Here is a 13,619-nt window from a genome sequence, read left to right as displayed (position 1 = left end):
TATATTAAAAAGCATTTATCCTTCATTTATTAGGTTCAGAGGACTTTATACATTTTTAATTTTTCTCGTATCTACATAATAGATATTGATTTATCAAATCGAGGTGGCCAATCAATAATAAGAGCTATGGAGTCAGAAAAACCTACATTCCAACTTCAGATCAACTCAATTACTGTGTGAATCTTGGCAAATTACTAAACTTCTCTGATATCTAGTTTTCAAATCATTGAAGTAGAAAAGATGTCCACTCATAGTGTTATGGTGAATTTGAATGAAATAATATGTATAATGCTTGCCATGTTGGAGTAATTCAATATGTTATTTATTAGTTTAGTTTTTTACTATGAATCCACAGTAATAATTTTTCTAGAAAGAAGAGGAATCTTCCAATCTATAGGCTAGAGAACAATTATTTTATACTATAGTCCACTTTCCAATGGAGAAAACCTTTAAGGAGTGTGGAAATTATATCCAAGATCCTTTAAATAGTAAGGAATGCTGTGTATTATAGATTGAAATAAATGTTTCTGTCAATGGAGTAAGAGCACATTTCAAAATAAAGAAGAAAGAGCATTTATTCTTTTGTTTTCTCCTTACTGAACATGTACATGTGCTGAGCATCCTTTTAATAAACATCTGAACAGAACATACAATAGCAGCTGCCCTCAAGGAGCTATGTCCTAGAGGAGGCGGGAGGAGATAAACATTAAATAAAACTACTAAATAACATACTGAGTTGTAGGGCAGTAAGGGGTATAGAAAAAGAAGTAGAATAGAATCATTTTGACCAGGATGTGGGGAGGGGCAGAAGGGTGCAGCTTACAGCATTCAATAGGGTGATCAGTATAGACCTCATAGAAAAAGATGCGTTTTAAACAAAGACACTAAGAAAGTAAGGACATTATCCTGGAAAATGTCTGGGGGCACAATGTTCTTGGCTGAGGAAATAGGCAAAACAAAGGCCCAAGCTGGGAACGTGAAGCCCTATCTGTTGAACAAGGAACCCGATATGACTGGAATGAAATAATCAAGAGGGAAACGCATAAAGAAGTGAGATCAAAGGTAACAGAGGCGAGATCGTGGAGAGCTTTCTAGAACGTTTAGAGACTTGGGCTTTTAATCTGGATGAAATGAAGGCCCCGGAGTTTGCAGTGTCCTGATAAGGAGTAATACACTATAATTTACTCAAACAGGATTAAACTTGCTGCTATTTGGAGAAGAGACTTTTGGGTTTCTCAAGAGTAAGCAATGAGATCCGTTTGGTGACCATTACAATAATCTAGGAGGGATACCGGTATGGTATTAGTAGAGAAGATAGGAAGAGGTCATGTGCTAGATAGATATATTTTCAAAGCTGGACCACAGATTTGGTGATGAAGTAAATGTGTGGTTTGAGAGAGAGAGTAATGAAAGGAGACACCCGGTTAGGGCCTGAATGATTAGTAGATGGAATTGCCATTAACTGAGCTTGGAAAACCTAAGGGGAAAATAAGTAAATTTCAGGAGGAAATTTGAAGAAGTGAGTTTGTACACGTTAACTGTGAGAAACTCATTAGATACCCAAGTGGAATGTGTAAATGCACAATGAAGTTCATGGATGAGAGCTTATCCAGAAACTGGAATTTAGGGTTCTTCAATCTAAATTTGGAGTTCATCAGTGAACTGATAGTATTGAAGCTGTGAAGAACAGATGAGATCACCTAAAGGAATGAGGGGAGTTAGGAAGGGAAGAGTCCAAGCACTGAGGCAGGGGACCCTCCAATGTTTAGATGTAGATACAGGAGCTCTTATCTCAGGTACTTGGTACTCTTAAATGTTCCAGGCACACCAGGTCTATTTAGAACTCTATACTTTGATTTACATTCACCCTCTAAATCTGACCACTAACATCATCTGTCAGAAACCTTTCTGTCTTCCAAGAACCACCTATTTACTCCACCTCCTCAAAAGATATCCCTGTAATTGTGCTCATTCTCTGTGATCACAGAACACGTTGTATTTTGCCCTGCCTTACAGTGTGTCTATCTGCCCCCTTTAGCAGATTGCTAGGACTTTGATGGCAGCAATCCTAGCATTTCCATCACCACCATGATAAAAATGACGTGTAATGAGTGGTTAATATGCGCCAGGCATACTCTTAAGCACTTGTCAAGCATAATCTCATTAAATATCTTAACTCCTCTACTCTTATTTTACAGATGAGAAAATTGAGACTCAGGAATTAAGGAAGTTTGTCGAGGTCTAGCAGAGAGCAGCAGATGTGAATTTCAGTATCAAGTCTTAACTACTCTAAAGACTTTGACCACTGCCTGGGCCAAATTCATGCTGTTCATTTTATAATTCCCTGGTACATGGTAAAAATCTCATAAAATCTGTTGGTTAAATAGATGAATGATTTTCTGAATTACTCTGCTTTCCTTTTGGCAGCCACAATGAAACTTTGACTAATAGCAGTTAATTTTGCACATCCTTCAATTAACTGGGATTTTTTCTTTTCTTGTTATAGTCTACTTTTAATAGAATATTACAAATCACAAGCAACACATTTTGCCTTATATTTTAAATCAGAACAAACTGCTGAAATATTTCTTTAAGGTCAGTGCAAACATCATCTGTGTTCCATACACCTTGAACATCTTGGGTTGTATTCTTCCTTGAGAAATTATAATTAGGAGCACAGGATGACGTCATCTTGAACTTTTGGAGAAGGGTATGTATCATATTCTCCAAGCAATTCTCTTGGGAACTTTTTATTTTCTGGAGGAAGATTGGCCCTGAGCTCACATCTGTGCCAATCTTCCTCTATTTTGTACGCGGGACACCACGACAGCATGGCTTGATGAGGTGTGTGTAGGAACCAAACCTGCAAACCCCAGGCCACTGAAGTAGAATATTCAAACTTACCCACTATGCCACCAGGCCAGCCCTCTTGGGAACATATTTTTTTAAAGATTTTATTTTTCCTTTTTCTCCCAAAGCCCCCCAGTACATAGTTGTGTACTTTCAGTTGTGGGTCCTTCTAGTTGTGGCATGTGGGATGCTGCCTCAGCATGGCTTGATGAGTGGTGCCATGTCCGTGCCCAGGATTCGAACTCGCGAAACCCTGGGCCGCTGAAGCGGAGCACACGAACTTTAAACACTCAGCCATGGGGCTGGCCCCTCTTGGGAACATTTTTTAAAATAATATTTTTCAGTAGTTTTTTAGCAACGTGAATCAAAACACAAATATTTAGAAACACCAAGTCATAGGACATCTTCTTTCCCAAGCATAGGAAGATGTCATCAGCGTCCCACCCTCATACTGCAGACTTTGCAGCAGCATCTGGCTGGCTTTCTGTTACTTGCCACCATTTGCATCTGTGCACTTGAGGGCTTTTTTCCTGGACATATGAAGGCTGTTCCATACACTCATGACGGTAGAGAAATACCAGGAATTAACACACCACCACTACTGCCTCCACTCCTCCCCACTGCCACCTCAATCCAATAACTCTCTTATCCAGTTATTCTCGGCAGGTGGGATATAAATATCTGATCTCCTTCTTTCTTGGATGGGATCATTCTGAGGTGCGTTTTCTAACATATTCTGGGAATTCTCTGTAGCGTGAAGCACCAGCCACACACTGGATAGCTGGCTTAATAAAGCAATCCTTAATGGATGACTTCACTTCCCAGGATCTTTCCCCTGCCACCCTCAACTGGTGTTTACTGCATCTTCCAAATAAACTGCTTGCCTTCACATCTTTATCTCAGGGTCTGTGTAGGGCCCGGGCCTTGTTTGCTCAGCAAAAGTCTACAAGCTCATTACAACCATGTGTCCCTCTGGCTCCCTTCTGAGCAAGACACTGGCTGCTGGGATTTGTAACAATCCAGGGTCTGGCCAGCCCAGATCTTACCTTATCTCACTTAAAGAACATCACATCGTAAAGGGATACAGAGCCCCTCTGTGTGAGCTGCTGTTCCTAGGAATGCTCATGTACCAGGGACAGCCCCTTGGGAAGCATGTAGCCTTTGTGTCCTCTGCTCATGTATCTACGTCTAAACATTGGAGGGTCCCCTGCCTCAGTGCTTGGACTCTTCCCTTCCTAACTCCCCTCATTCCTTTAGGTGATCTCATCTGTTCGTCACAGCTTCAATACTATCAGTTCACTGATGAACTCCAAATTTAGATTGAAGAAAACTTAATTCAAGTTTCTGGAAAAGCTCTCATCCATGAACTTCACTGTGCCTTTACACATTCCACTTGGGTAAATGGGTATCTCACAGTTAACGTGTACAAACTCAGTTCTTCATATTTTCTCCTGAAATTTACTTATTTCTCCCTTAATCTCTCCCAATTCAGTTAATGGCAACTTCATCTACTAATCATTTAGACCCCAAACTGAGGTATCTCCTTTCATTACTCTCTCTCTCTCTCTCTCAAACCACACATTTACTTCATCATCAAATCTGTGGTCTCAGCTTTGAAAATATATCTAGCCTATGACCTCTTCTTATCTTCCCTACAAATGCCGTCTGCAGTACAGGGGGCACATTGCTGTCCAGCTGGCCACCACGGCACCTCCCTGTACCTCCCAATGAACTCATATGTCTCGCTCACCAACTGCAGGTCTTTTCTTTGGTCTCCACAACATACCCTGCACTGCTCACTGAACTGGCGTGCAGACAGAGTGTGCTTCTGGGGAAACCCAAACTAAGACACCAAGCCTTCTGGTTATCAGAGCTTTTACTGTAGTGACAGAGCCTCTTGGACACAGAAGGGAAGCAACAGCATGTATTTCTCCTCCTTTGATGCTCTTGATTTTAGCCAAAAATGTGCCAAATTTAACTGCTCTTTTATGTGATTTTAGTAGAGAAATTGAGGGGATTAATTGATATTTTACAGAAGTCTTATATCTTGGGATAACATGACTGTTTTATGAGTTGGCACTATGCTAGCCCTTGATCTATATGAACAATAAACCCTTTGAGTACATGGGGCAGAATCTCACAGAAATATAGTACCATGTCCAAACCTATGAAGAACAAGTCAGTACACAAGGACATTTCAGATTCTAGAGAGTGACAAAAATGTGACACTATAAGGTATCCAAAGCTGGGGGTCGGCCCCAGTGCCGAGTTGTTAAAGTTCCCCATGCTTGGCTTTGGTGACCCTGGTTTGCTGGTTCAGATCCCAGGTGCAGACCCACTCCACTCATCAGCCATGCTGTGGAGGCATCCCACATAGAAAGTAGAGGAAGTTTGGCACAGATGTTAGCTCAGGGCGAAACTTCGTTGAGCAAAAAAACTAAAAAGAGGAAGATTGGCAACAGATGTTAGCTTAGGGTGAATCTTCCTCACAAAAGAAAAAAGAAAATCCAAAGCTATAAAGCCTTGAATTAATGGCCAAAATACTTTCTAAACTATGCACTATAAGACAAATATAGGATAGTGTTGTTACTACGATGTTGACTGACACATGCATACTATCATATGCAGTAACCGAAAATCTATCTCTTTCCAAAATTTTGAAAAACTTTCTTCATCATATTCTCTAATTTCCGGCCCACCAAATTTTATCAGGGCTACTCATATCTATGACACTACACCAACATTTAATTTACCTCAAAATTGATCTATGAAAACTGTCTGCAGCTTTTATTTTCAACCAAATTTTTATCTTTTACTTACAAAGTCAATCAAAAATGTCTAGTATGAAAATACCTGGTGAAACTTTTAGCATGAGCTTATAAAATAACTTTCCTCTTAAGAGATCCTTTCTAACACTGTTTAAAATTAAAGTGTTTTTTTTTCAGTATCAGAGAATGTGTTTTTCACTTGTATACTAGAAGCATCCTTTGATTTTAAATAAATTCTCAGAGAAAACTAGTAGCTCTAAAATTTAGCACTTTCAGAAAAACCAAGTCCATTTCCATACAATGCAATTTAGTTTCAAAATTTATTTTAAGGACTAGAAATTCCCCACTCCTAATTGGTTCATTGGGCATAAGATGTGTTTTTAGATACAGCGTAAACAATTTACTTTAGTATCAAGGAAACGTCAGTTAAGATTTTATTAGACTTCTAAAAATGAACAATAAGCCCAGCTCATGCTTGTTATAATAGCTAAAATAAACTTGCAGCTCACACTATGGTGATTTAGCTAAGCTTCTCTTTCATTCCATCACACTGCATGGGGCAGCAGCTGGCCTTTTTTTCGACACCCTTGGTATGTTTACTGCAGCAGTGGAACTTTGTCTAAGGGCTGGGACTGTTGCTAGGGCTTGGACCACACCTTCCTCCTGCTTACCTAAAGCCCATTGGTCATGGTTTCGTAATCACGCAGTTTGCACAGTGTCAACATGGGGGCATTGGCAAAAATATCCTCTGTGTTTCTACAGGTGTTACATTTTTTGCTCCCCTAGTGACTAGTAATCATTCAACTGAACTAAAATGATATATTTTAAAAAACAATGTCCTGGCATTGATGAGAACATGCATATAAGGCCATGAAGGTCTACACAGCAAGATTGCACAATAACCCATTAAAATAAACATTTGCAACCACAGATAGCTGGACTGAAATCCTGCTCTGATACAAATAACATCTGGACAACTTTTGTTTGCATCTTCCAGCATAAAACACCCTTGAGAAAAAATAGAAGGCAAGCTAAAAGACAAAGGACCACTAAAGGTTTTATTATGCTATGGGTGTGGTGCCATAAATTGAGGGGGTTCAGGTCGGAGTTGCCAAACCTGAATTTAAACAGCATGTTGTTTTTAAAAGTCGTAACACTGGTGAGGAACAATTCGGTTTTCCTACATAATTAATCCAGTGTGAAATAGAGTGACTGGAAAACATCCAGTGGTTTAAAAATAACTCTATTATTTATAAGTTCCACAGTGCTATAGGATTCCACACTAAGGAGAAGAAAGTGAAGGCATCTTGGTACCAAACATGTTGTTCTTATTTAGCAAGTGCTTTAGAAAGTCAACATACACAATCAATGTGGAGGACCAAGGAAACTGAGGCTTCCTTAGATTATGGATCAGGACAGTGGGCAGAAAAAGGTTTCTCTCCCTGACATTTACGTATGGCTAATATATATTAGTATACATTCCTAATATCGAAAGAACTAAACAATGTGAAATGACAGGAGAGGGATACAGTGAACTGAAGGAAGAGGAGAGGAGGTCTGGAAAAGAAAGAAAAATGAGCATCTTTTATAAGATCCTTAACATAGGCTGTGAATCATACATGAGAGTGAATGGACTTTAATTTCTAATGCTGTTCTTTGATGTGAAGCAAAATAATTTCAAGCTGAAAGATACTAGCAAGTATTATATTCAGTATAAAGATAAAGAAATTAGCCATAAATAAATCTTTATATAAAATCTCACGCTCCGGGCGGGCTAGCAGCTAGCAACTATATATTAGTGTCAGACACAGCTGGCCGCTAAACAAAGGGAATGAAACTTTGCTTTAGTAATATTAAAATCTTGCAAAATATTTCAAAGTTGTCTCATGCATTTTTTTTTTTCTTTTTTGCTCTTTCCTTTACTTAAAAGGGACATATGAGAGGGGGAAATAGTCTCAAAGGGTCAGGCCAAAAGTTATAAAGATTACACTCCAAGATCTGTCCTTAAAATATTAGGTGGACTTTACTAAGTAATTTGATTTACCTTAATTTCACCCATTGTTTAAACAAGGATGCAGAGATAAGAAAAAAAGTGAAAGTAGACCGTTATTCATTCAACCATTCCAGAAGATTTTTCTGTGAATCTAATGTTTCAGACATACTGTATTTATCTTTTTGTTAGCCTTGGAAATAAACAAAATATGAAATACAATTATGTCATTTATTTACTAGGCTGAGCAAAGACAATTTTGATATACTAATACCCGTGACAAAGACAGTAGATGTCACTTATTTAAAAACAAAGCATTGAGAATAGAATTTTTTAATGATTTATTTGGTGCTTATTGGTGGACTTTACCTGATAGATAAATTTCAGTGATCCCACTATAAAAGGATTTTTTTTTCTTGAGACCCTATAAGTGATAGTGGAAATATTGAATGAGAATAGTGAAGGGATTACAATTCCAGGCCGTTGCAGTCATAATATCTAACTGCTGTTAAGTGAAGTTTTTTTTAACTTGTAGTCATTGCACTAATAGCTGGGAGATTGTTACTAGAACAATTTTCAAAGTGTTTGACTAAGGGTCAAGCCAATAAATAGGCTCATGACTATCCAGTTCCCTGACGTGAAGTTCCCATCACTTTGCTACCTTTTTTTCCCCCGTTCATAATATACAGCCAATGGTTAGCTGAACAACAGCAATCTCCACATCTATAGTTGTTTTTGACTTCACTCCATCTATCCAACCTGTATAGACACAAGTACATCAAGTCTTCTTTGCTGACACTGACTGCCCAATGCAACAAAGTCCTTCTGAAATGAACTAGAACTATTCCTACTAATGAGGTCAGTGCATTGTTAATGCATGTGAAAAGAGAAGATAATGTTGAACATTGTCAGCTCTGACTGGTATCTCAGTGTGTGAAAGAACCTATCTACTTGCCCATTCATTTAAATTAATTTTCTCATATATTCATTTATTTAAGGCCTACCCTATGCCAATTATGTTACATATCAGGATGGATTTACAATATATTATTCCTGGAGGTGAAGGTCAATGACATGTGTTAAATCTTAATATAAAAGTATGTGAATAAGGGAAGATGTGACTCTTGCTAAGGGAGTTGAGAATGGCTTCAATGTGGGCAAGACATTTGATGTGGGTCTTGAAGGAAGAGTAGGAGTATACTTGGGAGGAAGAGGGAAAAATGTCTGGGTCGAAAAAAAATCATCAGAGGGAAGAGACATAAAACTGCATGGTGTTTGGAGGAACTGTTTGGTGCAAGGAGCTGCAGGGAATGATGCGACATGAGATGCAAATAGAGAGGTAAGTTGGGACTAGCTTGTAAAAGAGGCCATGCTATGCCAAAGAGTATATTCTTTATGCGGTAGGGAGAAATGGAAGATTTAAATAGAATTTGGCATAATTGGCTATAATTAGGTAAATGAAACTTGCTCATTAGTCTTGAAGAGAACAGGCCATTTGAGTTTTTAGTAGGATTTGCTACATTCTATTGTCGAGTGAATTACAAGGTCCATCTTGACAGACGAAGAAAAGATAGCAGTTCATGGAAGCCATGCCTATTTTATCCTGCTCAACAATTCTAACCACCTACCCTTGTCTTTCTCTCCTGTTCATGACTTACCAACATAGATTTCCTCCTCTACTAAAGAAAAAAGGACTTTAATTCCTTTCTCCTCCCACAAAAAAAATTAGAAAAGCCTTGAATTAAACTAAAGTTTCAACCTGTGGAGACACAAGCTAAATCTGCATAAGGAAAATGAAATGATGAATCAGGCATAGATCCAGATAATTCAACCCTCCTTTACCCATCGTGACCTCCAAATTTCTCTTGCTTCATTTATCTATATAGTTTGTACAAAAGGAATGTTTCTCCAACAGATCACCCCCTCTTTTTTATATTTTGTGTTATATAGCTACAGACTTAATGAGCCTATGTGAACAAACTTTCTAGTACATTGCAGGAGAAAAACTAGTTTTAAAAAAACTGAATTGGAAAAAACAAAAATTATTCCAAGATGAAATACTAGCATTATGACCCACGCAGACCACCTGGAATTCTTTAAACCATAATACTCAGTAACAATTCTTCTCATGCAATGTAGCTTGTACTTCCTAATTTCTCAAGAGATATTTACTTGGACACTAGCTCTTTGTTTTCAACAGTTTTCCTGCCTTTGCAAATTAATCCCCACCTGTAGTCAAATGCTTCCACTTATGAAATCACAACAGTTGTTTAAGTCATTGGATTAAGAATAATGGAAAACTTTATGTAATTTTGGAATGTGGGACAAGGAAGAGAATATTTTAAATGAGCAGGACAATTTTCTTATTTAGTTATATCTTTAAAGATAAAATAATAGAGAAAAGTAAGTGGTTGTTCCTGGAGCTAGGAGAGTAAAGCTGCAGCTCTGCAGCTTAAAAATAAAGCAAATGGCAAAATAATTAGAACAGATTTTCAGTGGCCTTTGTAATCATCTGAATCATTCATTCATTCTATAGATGGTACACTGTAGTATCTCTAAATAGAAGGCTAAAATGACAGAGCTAATTACTGAACTCAGTTCGGCTAAGCTACTGTGGGATGATTGGAATCACGTCAACTTATCTAGTGACAAAAAGAACAGAGTCACATGAAAATCTGTCATTGAATTCAAACCAGAATGACTTGAGCCAAACTAAATTATTCTGAACCCTAAATCATTTTTATGACAAATTATGGATTTTATCTATGGTTAGTCAGTCAACCTAACAATTGCCAGTTCTCTCAGATTTTTGGTTGTGAAAATCCAGATGGATCATACTAGGAGAGGACTATTAACTGCTCTTTGCTATGCCCCGCTTGAGATACAAATGAGAAGGCCATGGCACATACATAATGATTCAGTGGTCGACCTAAGACTTTCATCTCTGACCAAGAAGTAATCGACATTAGCTTTATCTTTGTGATTGAAACAAACAAGAAATGAACAAATATATGAAACAATGATTTTGAGAACACTGAACATCAGATAATGAATAACAATGATCCCTGAAAAATGGGAAAAAAAAACTGAGGTGAGCCCTACAATTACCCTATTACTGCCTTGAAATCGTTTCCAAAGCACTGTCCAGGGAAGGCAAACCCAGGCCAATGCAGCAAACTCCTTGAGTTGAAGGGATGAGGGTAAGAGTTTGCAGGGGGCTAGAATCTGCAAGATAAAGTATCAAAGAATAGCTAGCTACACAGAGAGAGAACTCTAGATACCCACAGAGGGTTCTCCTCTAATATTCAACTGAGTCCTGATCATTCAAGACACTACCCAAGGCTAGAGAAAGGACCCCCCAAAATTAGGGGTAACAGTTTCCAGTGATCACTCAGAGCTAGGAATAGTGCCTATCCCTTACAGCCAGACTGGGAAACCTCATAATTAATATGGCATTGAGTAGAATACTCAGAAGGGTCTTGCTTGAGTGGTGGAGAATAATTTGTCCTAGACTAAGCACTGCTTCAGGCCCAACTGATGAATCTTTAAAGGAAGAGGCAAAAGAATCAAATTATTTTCATACAGTTTAACAATGTTCCAGAATAAAGCTCTAGAATATTTATAGGAACACAAAACTATTGGACACTCAATAAGACAAAATTCATAATGTCTAGCACCCAATCAACTATTTCCAGGCATGCAAAGAAGTTGGAAAATTTGGCCCATGATTAGGAGAAAAGTCAAGCAAATCAAACCAGAACTTCCACAGATGTCAGAATCAGCAGAGAAGGATGTTAAGATAGTTTTTACAATGGTATTGTAAAAGTTAAGGAAAGAGATGAAAAAACATACATTTTTAAAGAATACCAAAGTAAAATTCCTAAAGATAAAAACTACAATGTCAAAGATGAAACTATACTGCATGGGATCAACAGCCAATAAGACATTGCAGAAGAAAAAACTCAGTGAACTTAAAGACATAGCTATAGAAAAATCCAATGTGAAATACATAGAGAAAAATATTTATTTTAAAAAATGAATAGAAAATTAGGAAACACTTCAAATGCCCTAATATATGTGTAATTGGAGTTCTCTGAAGCTGTTGAGGGGGGCACAGAAAAATACTTTGAAGAAATAATGACTGAAAAATTTCCAAATTTGATGAATACTGTAACCTATAGATCCAAGAAGCTCAACAAACTCTAAGCACAGGAAACATAAAGAAAAACATACCAGGTCACAGTGTAACCACATTACTCAAAACTAGGGATAAATAAAAAATCTTAAAAGCATCCAAAAAAAAAACCCAAAATACATGTTACATACAGAGAAAAAGGATAAGGATGTGATTTTGATTTCTTACCAAAACCAATGATAGCAGGAAGACAGCAGAGTGTCATCTTTATAGTACTGAATGAACAAATCTGTCAATTAGAATTTTACCTTCAGTAAAAATATCTTTCAAAAACAAAACTAAACAAAAACTGTGTCCATATAAAATCTGAAATAATGCATTATCAACAGGCCTGTAAAATGAGGAATATTAAAGGAACTCCTTCAGGCCTAATAAGAATAGATGAAAACATGGGTCTACGCAAAGAAATGAAGTGCACTGGGAAACATAAGTACATGAGCAAACAACTTTTCTCTTAGTATTAAATCTCTTTAAAATATAATGGGCTATCTAAACAAAAAGAATAAAAATATAATGTAGAGTTTATATCATATTTGTCAGTAAAATTTGAAACAATAGCTTATGTCTGGGAGAAGAGCGATAAAAGTATACTATGGTAAGAGTCTTACACAGGAAGGTAGACAAGAGTCATAGTCAATAAGTTAAAAAGGGGATGTGAAATGGAATCATAAAATACACTCAATTGAAAAGAGAAAAACAGAAAAAAGGAACAAATAACATATAGGACAAATAGAAAACAAATTTTTTATTGACTTACTCCTAATAACATCAATAACTACAATAAACAGAAATAATCTAAAAATCCCAATTAAAAGTCAGAGATAATCAGATGAGATAAAAAAGCAAGACCTAACTATAAACTGCCTACAAGGATTACACATTAAATATAAAGATACAAGTATGTTAAAATTAAAAGGATGAAAGATTTACCATACTAACACTAATCAGAGAAATATGGAGTCACTATATTAATTTCAGAGTAAGTTGATTTCTGAACAAAGAATTAAACCAAGGAAAATAAGATCATTTCATAGCAATAATCACCTCTCTTCAAGAAAAGGACGTGACAATATTAAACTTTGATATTTCTAACAACAAAGCTTCAAAATAAATGAAGCAAAAATTGATAAAATCACAAGGGCAAATAAATCCATCATTTCATTACCTCTCTTTCAACAATTGATAGAATTGAGATCATAGAAGAAATAAAAAAATATTATCAAGCAATTTGATGTAATTAACATTCATATAACATTCCACTCAACAATGTAAAATACACAAGCACACAAATAGACAAGTACAATACAAAAGTACACAAGAAACATTTATTAATATATCCTGTATTTTGGTCTAGAAAACTAGTCTCAATATATTCAAAAGTCAAAATGTGCTTGTTCTGTGACTATAATAAAATTGTCAGAAATCAATTACAGAACGGTCTCTAGAAATACTATAAATATTTGGAAATTATATAGCATGTTCCTAAGTAATCCATTGGCAAAAAAAATAAAAAATCCAAAAGTAAACAAGAAAGTAGTTTGAACTGAATGAAAATGAAAACACAATAAATCAAAATGTGTAGAATGATGCTAAAACAATATAAAGCATTATAAGCAGAGAAAATTGTAGTACTGAATGGCCACGTTAAAGAATAAAAAAGGTCTCAAATCAATGACTTGTTCCACCTTAAAAAACTAATAAGACAAACACAGATTCAATCTAAAACAATAGAACAACTGAACATTAATATGCAAAAAAATTGAACTTCAGTCCTCACCTTGCAACATGTATGAAAATTAAACTTAAATGGATCATA

General features: G+C 36.5%; 1 long non-coding RNA gene across 8 annotated transcripts in view; it reads right to left on the bottom strand.

The window, feature by feature from the left end:
• Positions 1-13,619, bottom strand: part of LOC111768897 (uncharacterized) — a 142,973-nt gene that overhangs the window by 45,475 nt on the left and 83,879 nt on the right. The gene's annotated exons all lie outside the window — the stretch shown is intronic.

Source organism: Equus caballus, chromosome 18 (genome assembly GCF_041296265.1).
Source record: "Equus caballus isolate H_3958 breed thoroughbred chromosome 18, TB-T2T, whole genome shotgun sequence".
NCBI classification, from domain to species: domain Eukaryota; kingdom Metazoa; phylum Chordata; class Mammalia; order Perissodactyla; family Equidae; genus Equus; species Equus caballus.
The sequence above is the reverse complement of the archived record's forward strand: the minus strand, read 5'-3'. Positions and strand labels throughout refer to the sequence as shown.